Raw genomic sequence first — 8,571 nt, 5'->3', positions numbered from 1 at the left:
CCTACTGTGTGGAGACAGCAGTGGTGTAGCCAGCCTACTGTGTGGGAGACAGGAGTGGTGGTAGTAGCCCTACCCTGTGTGGAGACCGGCTGTGGTAGCAGCCCTACTGTGGGTGGAGACAGGAGTGGGTAGCAGCCCTACTGTGTGGAGACAGCATGTGTAGCAGCCCTACTGGTGTGGAGACAGGAGTGTGTAGCAGCTACTGTGTGGAGACAGGAGCTGTGTAGCAGCCCTACTGTGTGGAGGCAGGAAGTGTGTAAGCAGCCTACTAGTGTGGAGAAGGAGTGTGTAGCAGCCTACTGTGTGGGGACAGGAGTGTGGTAAGCAGCCCTACTGTGGGGGGTGGAGACAGGAGTGTGTAGCAGTTCTACTGTGTGGAGGCAGGAGTGTGTAGGAGCCCTACTGTGTGGAGACAGGAGTGTGTAGCAGCCCTAACTGTGTGGACGACAGGAGTGTTGGTAGCAGCCCACTTGTGGTGGAGACGGAGTGTGTAGTAGCCCTACTGTGTGGAGACAGGAGTGGTGTAGGAGCCCTACTGTGTGGAGACAGGAGTGTGTAGTAGCCCTACTGTGTGGAGACAGCAAGTGTTAGGCAGCCCTACTGTGTGGAGAACAGGAGTGTGTAGCAGCCTACTGTGTGGAGACAGCAGTGTGAGCAGCCCTACTGTTGTGGAGACAGCAGTGTGTATGCAGCCTACTGTGTGGAGAAGGAGTGTGGTAGCAGCCTACTGTGTGGGAGACGGGAGTGTGTAGCAGCCTACTGTGTGGAGACAGGAGTGTGGTGTAGCTCCTACTGTGTGGAGACGCATGTGTAGCAGCCCTACTGTGTGGAGACGCAGTGTGTAGCAGCCTATGTGGTGGAGACAGCAGTGTGTAGGGCAGCCCTAACTGTGTGAGAACAGGAGTGTGTAGTAGCCCTACTGTGTGGAGACAGGAGTGTGTAGCAGCCCTAACTGTGTGGAGACAGCAGTGTGTAGGCAGCCCTACTTGTGTGGAGACAGGAGTGTTGTAGCAGCCCCTACTTGTGGAGGCAGGAGTGTGTAGCAGCCCTACATGTTGGAGGCAGGAGTGTGTAGCAGCCCTACATGTGGAGACAGGAGTGTCGTAGCAGCCTATCTGTGTGGAGACAGGCAGTGGTGTAGCAGCCCTACTGTGTGGAGACAGGAGTGTGTAGCAGCCCTTTACTGTGTGGAGGCAGGAGTGGTGTAAGCAGCCTACTGTGTGGGAGACAGGGAGTGTGAGGAGCCCTACTGTGTGGAGACAGGAGTGTGTAGCAGCCCTACTGTGTGGAAGGCAGGAGTGTGTAGGAGCCCTACTGTGTGGAGACAGGAGTGTGTAGCAGCCCTACTGTGTGGGAGACAGGAGTGTGTAGGCAGCCCTACTCGGGTGTGGGAGACAGGCAGTGTGTAGAGCCCTACTGTGTGGAGGCAGGAAGTGTGTGCAGCCTACTGTGTGGAGAACAGGAGTGTGTAGGCAGCCCTAACTGTGTGGAGACAGCAGTGTGTAGTAGCCTATGTGTGGAGGCAGGAGTGGTGTAGCAGCTACCGTGTGGAGAACAGGAGTGTGTAGCAGCCCTAACTGTGTGGAGAACAGGGTGTGTAGCAGCTACCGTGTGGAGGACAGGTAGTGGTGTAGCAGCCCTACCTGTGTGGAGACAGGAGTGTGTAGTAGCCTACTGTGGGAGACAGGAAGGTGTGGTAGGAGCCCTACTGGTGTGGAGACAGGGAGTGTGTAGTAGCCCTACTGTGTGGAGACAGAGTGTGTAGCAGCCCTACTGTGTGGGAGACAGGGTGTGTAGCAGCCCTATGTGTGGAGACAGCAGTGTGTAGCAGCCCTACTGTGTGGAGACAGGAGTGTGTAGCAAGCCTACTGTGTGGAGAACAGGAGTGGGTTGTCAGCAGCCCTCTGTCTGAGCTTAGGTCTGATGGCCTCTGTGCCTTAAATCAACGGTCCTTGGGCCTAAATCAGACGGTCCCCTGGGCCTTAAAATCAGACGGTCCCTCTGGGGCTTTAAATCTGACTGGTTCTCTGGCCTTAAATCAGACGGTCCTCTGGCCTTAAATCAAGACGGTTCTCTGGGCCTTTAAATCTGATGGTCCTCTGGGCCTTAAATCAGACAGGTCCTCTGGGCCTTTTACATCAGAACGGTCCTATGGGCCTTAAATCAGACAGTCCTCTGGGCTTAGGTCTGACGGTCCTCTGGGCCTTAATCTGACGGTCCTCAGGGCCTTAAATCAGAACGTCCTCTGGCCTTAAATCTGACGGTCCTCTGGCCTTAAATCAGACGGTTCTCTGGGCCTTAAATCAGACGTCCTCTGGGCTTAAATCTGACAGTCCTCTGGGCCTTAAATCAGACGGTCCTCTGGGCCTTAAATCAGACGGTCTGCTAGAACACGTAGAGTCTCTGGAACTCTGCTGTTATTCCCTGATGCTTCTGAACATGTCTCATGTCTCTGTGCTCCAAATCCTGTTCCGACTCCTCTCTGCCGGAGCGCTGTAGGGTTCATGGCTTCTGAGCGTCCGTTCCCCTGGGAGCACTCTGAATAATGTGGGGGTAAATGTTGGAGCGATAGGGTTAACGCTAAGCCTAATACACCATTCCTCAATCTACTAATAAGCTGGCGCTGTGCCTGTGAGCCGGTGGTACGTCACATACAAGTGTGTTAGCGGTGTGTGTTTTCTGTTACGTTTAACGTGGTACAGTATGAACATGGTACAGGAGAATATGGTGAAGCAGATTGCTGTCTAGGTTAGAAGCCTACTAGCTGTTAGAGACACTTAGAGATGGTAACTGATAGCATCTGCCTACCAAATGACTGGTGAGCATGTTTAAGGGGGAACCTAATGGAGTGTGGTGTGTGTGTGTGTGTGGGTGTGTGTGTGTGTGTGGGTGTGTGTTGTGTGTGTGTGTGTGTGTGTGTGTGTGTGTGTGTGTGTTGTTGTGTGTGTGTGTGGGGTGTGATGTCTCCAGACGAGTGATGAGCTGGGGGATAATCCTTGGCATTAGAAGGACATAGTAAGAGGGGCGTTATTTTCTCCAGCAGGAATGACTAAATGTTTTTGGCAGGATTTAGCGCTGGCTCTAAATCTCTGGTGGCTCTTCTGTGAGGAGAGGGAAACGTGATGGTCTGGACGAGCTATCAGCCGAACGAGACAAACGGCTGTTTCTGTGAGGAGAAGGGAAACAGTGATGGTCTGGACGAGGCATCAGCAAACGAGCCCACATGGCTGTTCTGTGAGGGGAAACATCTTTTTCTCTCTGTAGTTCTTTACAGTTGAAACGTGGCTTTTTTGTGTTTCCTCTAGCAGAGGAACAGTGATTCAAGGTTTTTAAATAACAATGCAATCCTCTCTCTCTCTCTTCAAGTGTGGTTGTGTGTGTGTGTGTGTGTGTGTGTGTGTGTGGTGTTGTGGTGTGTGTGTGTGTGTGTGTTGTGTGTGTGTGTGTGTGTGTGTGTGTGGTGTGTGTGTGTGTGTGTGTGTGTGTGTGTGGTGTGTGTGTGTGTGTGCAGCTGAGTTGTGTCTGTCTAACAGTGTGTAGTAAACACTGCTTCGTCTGCATCAGATCATTCTTCCTCTCCTATCATCACTTTCCTTCTCTCTCCCGCGTCTCTTCTTTCTCTCGCTCTCGTCTCTTCTCCTTCTCTCGCCCTCTCTCTCTTATTTCCTCTCTTTCTTTATCTCTCTCTTTCTTAATTTTCTCTCTTTCTTCTCTCATCCTCCTTCTTTTTTCTTATCTTCCTCTCAACCTCTCTCTTTTTCTCTCTTCTCCTTCACTCTCGTTCTCTCTTTACCCTTCTTCTCGTCTTATCCCTCTCTTGCGTCTACTCTCTCCTCTCTCCTCTGCCCCGTTTCTTTCTTCTCTTTCTTCTACTCTTCCTCTCAAACTCTCTCTCTTCTCTCTTAACCTCTCTACGCTCTTCCTCCTACCTCTCTGTCTTCTCTCTACTCTCTCTTCGTCTCCTCTACCTGTTTCTCCTCTTCTACTACCCTCTTTTCTCTCTCTTCTCTCTCTACTTTCTTCTCCTCTACCTCTTTTCTTCTCTCTACCTCTCTTCTTCTCTCTACACCTCCTTTCTTCTCTCTACCTCTTCTTCTTCTCTCTACCTCTCTTCTTCTCGTCTACCATCTCTTTCTTCTTCCTCTAACCTCTCTTTCTTCTTCTCTCATACCGTCTCTCTTCTTCTCTCTTACTTCTTTGTCTCTTCTTCTCTCTAGTCTCTCCTCTTCTCTCTACCTCTCTCTTATTCTCTCTACCTCTCTCTTTTCTTCTCTGATACCTCTCTTGTTCTTCTCTCTACCTCTTCTCTATAATGTCTCCCCTCCAGGTCTGGAGAATTCATCAACATTAACTCATTATCCATACATCTAGAAAAGGTCATGACCTTACTGATGCATTCTGCGCTGCCTCACATAAATACATACACACAGTCTGACTCACACACAATCTGACTCACACACAGTCTGACTCACACACAGTCTGACTCACACACAGTCTGACTCACACAAATAAACACTTGCACAAACACACTGAATAGAAAGAAGGTAGAGTTTTGTCTCCCATTTCAGAGAGCCTTTCTATTTAAGCCCAGCGAGAAAGACAGAGACAGACAGATATATCAAATCAAATGTTATTAGTCACATGTGCCTAATACAACAGGTGTAGTAGAGCTTACAGTGAAATGCTTACTTACAGGCCCTAACCAACAATGCAGTTTCAAAAAATATGGATAAGAATAAGAGATAAAAGTAACAAGTAATTAAAGAGCAGCAGTAAAATAACAGTAGCGAGACTATATAAAGGGGGGTACCGGTACAGAGTCAATGTGCGGGGGCACCGGTTAGTTGAGGTAATATGTACATGTAGGTAGAGTTATTAAAGTGACAATGCATAGATGATAACAACAGAGAGTAGCAGTGGTGTAGAGAGGAGGGAGGCCCTTAAGCAAGGCACTTAACCCGAATTACGCCTGTAAATTACTCTGGATGAGAGTGTCTGCTAAATGATTGTTTAGAAGCCTCTTGGACCTAGACTTGGCGCTCCGGTACCGCTTGCCGTGCGGTAGCAGAGAGAACAGTCTATGACTAGGGTGGCTGGAGTCTTTGACAATTTTGAGGGCCTTCCTCTGGCARCGCCTGGTATAGAGGTCCTGGATGGCAGGAAGCTGTTTGCACTACCCTCTGTAGTGCCTTGRGGTCGGAGGCCGAGCAGTTGCCATACCAGGCAYTGATGCAASCAGTCAGGATGCTCTTAATGGTACAGCTGTATAACCTTTTGAGGATCTGAGGACCCACGCCAAATCTTTTCAGTCTCCTGAGGGGGCATAGGCTTTGCCGTGCCCTCTTCACTAATGTCTTGGTGTGCTTGAACCATGTTAGTTTGTTGGTGATGTGGACACCAAGGAACTTGAAGCTCTCAACCTGCTCCACTATAGAGAGAGACTCTGCGGAGAGAGAGAGAGTGAAGATCAGTCTTCGTCTCTGTATGAGGTTCAGGGTAATGTGCTTGTGGCAGGGGAATGCATCATCCACATCAGTCAGACAGCACAAGAGATCAGATACAGTTCCCTCTCAGAGACGCCTCAGGGAACATTCTGGAACACACAGAGAGAAAGACCAAACAGACAGACAGACTGTAGAGCTTCTGTGTCTCATCATACAGTACACTACCTGCACAGAGTAGGTGGCAGTTAGCCTAGCTGTTAAGAGCGTTGCGCCAGTAACCAAAAGGTCTCTGGTTCAAATCCCCCAGTCGGGGGCAAACTTTGTGTGGCCTGTGATCAGGAAGTGAAGYTCCAGACTCTGGTGTAGCTTGTGCATGGTCCGCCAGGCACAATACCAGAGCACAAACGTGTTCTTGTTTTGGCCACTGTAGTTGCGAGGAGTTAAACAGTAGATGAGACCTGGCTGCATAGGGTCAGAAGGATGGTGCACCTGCTAACAACAAAATAACATTAAGATAAGTTAATGAGTAGAAAATGTAACGTAAAACTTAATATCATTTTTTAATGCATCATTATCAGGTAAGTTTCACTTACCTACAAATAAGTGTGCAGAGCAGCAACACTGCATACAGAAACATCATCTTGGAAACCGGAAGTTAAAATGATAACACACAGCCCGACTACACGCTTCTCTGGAAAATACAGAAATAATGTGAGAGCAATAAAAGTAGTGCCAATCATGTTGGAGGTCAATTAAATAATCAAAACGTGTTGTTTATGCTTTACATACCCAGTGTTGTCATCTATTCCCTGTAGAGACGCCACACTGCTGCTTTTGTCACATGGGATGGCAGCAGTTTCCCACCAAAGTGTTTGTGTCCTGGGTGGCGTCCTGGTAATACTATTGCATTATCCTCTGGGTGGTGTCCTGGTAATACTATTGCATTATCCTCTGGGTGGTGTCCTGGTAATACTATTCCTGCATTACTCCTCCTGCTGGTTGGAGTCCTGGTATACTACTTGCAGTTATCCTTCTGCGGGCTTCCTAGGTAATACTATATATAGCATCTCCTCCTCTGCCGGTGGCCTGTCCTCGGTAATATTTATTTCTTATCCCCGGCGCCAGGTGGCGCCTGGTAATACTACTACATTATCCTCTGGGTGGCGTCCTGGTAATACTACTACATTATAATCTGGGTAGCGTTCTGGTAATACTATTGCATTATCCTCTGAGTAGTTGTTGATGAAGTTCACCACTCGCTGCAAGTCCTCATGCTTCAGGTGTAACCTGTGCTTACTTGGGTCAGCTCTCTTTTTGATTGGAGGCATTAGACCATTCTCCTTGTATGACTGGTGGAGGAGAGTCAGGCGTGTTCTACTGAGGCTTAAAGACAAATTACAGATACAAATATTTTGCCATTATTATACAATAGATAGCCGTAATCACCGTCAGACACACCTGGCTAACTTGATGGGTCACGTAATCATCTGACGAAGTGGAGTCTTTTGTTTAGACATGCTAGCTAAACAATGAACCATAATCCTAACCCATAGAGTACTAGCAATACAAGCAGATTGTCATAGCTAGCTAAAGTTAACCAAATAGGTTCAATGTTAGCCAGTTAGCTAGCTAACATTAGGCTATAACTAGCCATGTGAAATGGCATTCTGAGATAACATTACTACACACAGATCATAAACGTAATGTTAGCTAGCGAGCCAACCATCTAACCTCAGCTGGCTAGCTAACAGTAAGCTTTAATTTGGGGTATTTTGCTTAGATATGTAGCTAGCTAGCTAAACAATGAACCATTATCCCAGCAACCTTCCCGCTAGCCATGACATGGCAGACCAATCCAAACTCATCTCCCGGCATGTCCAGCCCACTCATTATCTCAGCCAATCATGGCTAGCGGGAAGGTTGCTGTCATTCTCTCTGTGGCTAAACCACCTCGTAATTTAACAATTTTATTCGTATTTACAGATGGCATACAAGTTMGTTATTAAAGAACATGAAAGTTCACATGTTCGAGAAGGCATTCACTTTGGATGAATAGCGTGCCCAGAGTGAACTGCCTCCTACTCTGTCCCAGATGCTAATATATGCAGATAATTATTACTATTGGATATAAAACACTCTGAAGTTTCTAAAACTGTTTGAATGATGTCTGTGAGTATAACAGAACTCATATGGCAGGTAAAAACCTGAGAAAAAATCCAAACAGGAAGTGAGAATTCTGAGGCTGGTCGATTTTKAGAATGCCTGTTCCTGGTCACGCGGATTCCAAATGATATCGTCTTGCGTTCCATTACTTCTGTAGACACAAAGGAATTCTCCGGTTGGAACATTATTGAATATTTATGATAACAACATCCTGAAGATTGATTCTCTACTTAGTTTGACCAGGGATGGAAGCCGGAACAGGAAGAGGATGCTCGGGTTCTCGGTGGAGGACGTTTTAAAGAATCCTTTCCTGTTAAAAGAATTCCACGCCATCGCTCAAATCCCGGAAGTTCGGCACGTGGGACCAGCTGGGGTGTTCAATGACCTAATCAGCGCTCACGGGCGAAGCTCGTTCCCATAATCTGTATGGCACCGGTGTCCGACGCCTGCTTGGAGCGCGCGTAGGGGGGGGTAATGTCAAGACTTCTGCCGAAGTCGTTGCCTCTCCTTGTCCGGCGCGGTGTTTCGGTCGTGAACTTCACCGAGGTCCTGGACTAAAATGAGACCACACTCATCGTTATAGGGTCACATTTATTTCCATTTTGCCACTTATTTCTTCAATTGGAGGATTCTGGCGAGTCTTTGTTACCTTGTCCACTATAACACCTATTCGTACTCCTAACTAATGCAATTCCCATTCACCTTGGCGCTTGTGCTTTGTGGTATTAACCTCACACTAGTTTTACCCTTACAGTGTTTGTCAGAGATTGTTGTATGTCAAGTTGTTGTTTTTTTAGTGTATATGGTGTGCGACGGGTCCCTTGTACCCATTTTTAATTTTGATATATGTATATTACTCGTGTTTGGAGGCATTTCATGGACGTTTATTAAAAAGTCTCCATTATACACTTCGTTTACTCTCCTGCGTCTGAACTTCCCCGCCACCCTATACCACGGCGTGACA

General features: G+C 47.7%; 1 long non-coding RNA gene across 1 annotated transcript; it reads right to left on the bottom strand.

Moving 5' to 3' along the window:
* Positions 1–4,315: 4,315 nt before the first annotated feature.
* LOC139025892 (uncharacterized) lies at positions 4,316–6,407 on the bottom strand. Its single transcript, XR_011477563.1, has 3 exons — positions 6,234–6,407; positions 5,670–5,936; positions 4,316–5,443 (listed from the first exon to the last, which is right to left on the bottom strand). It is a non-coding gene; the product is annotated as an uncharacterized lncRNA (long non-coding RNA).
* Between the last annotated feature and the right edge of the window lie 2,164 nt (positions 6,408–8,571).

The sequence above is a fragment of the Salvelinus sp. IW2-2015 genome, unplaced genomic scaffold (genome assembly GCF_002910315.2).
Source record: "Salvelinus sp. IW2-2015 unplaced genomic scaffold, ASM291031v2 Un_scaffold3510, whole genome shotgun sequence".
Classification (NCBI taxonomy): domain Eukaryota; kingdom Metazoa; phylum Chordata; class Actinopteri; order Salmoniformes; family Salmonidae; genus Salvelinus; species Salvelinus sp. IW2-2015.
The sequence above is the reverse complement of the archived record's forward strand: the minus strand, read 5'-3'. Positions and strand labels throughout refer to the sequence as shown.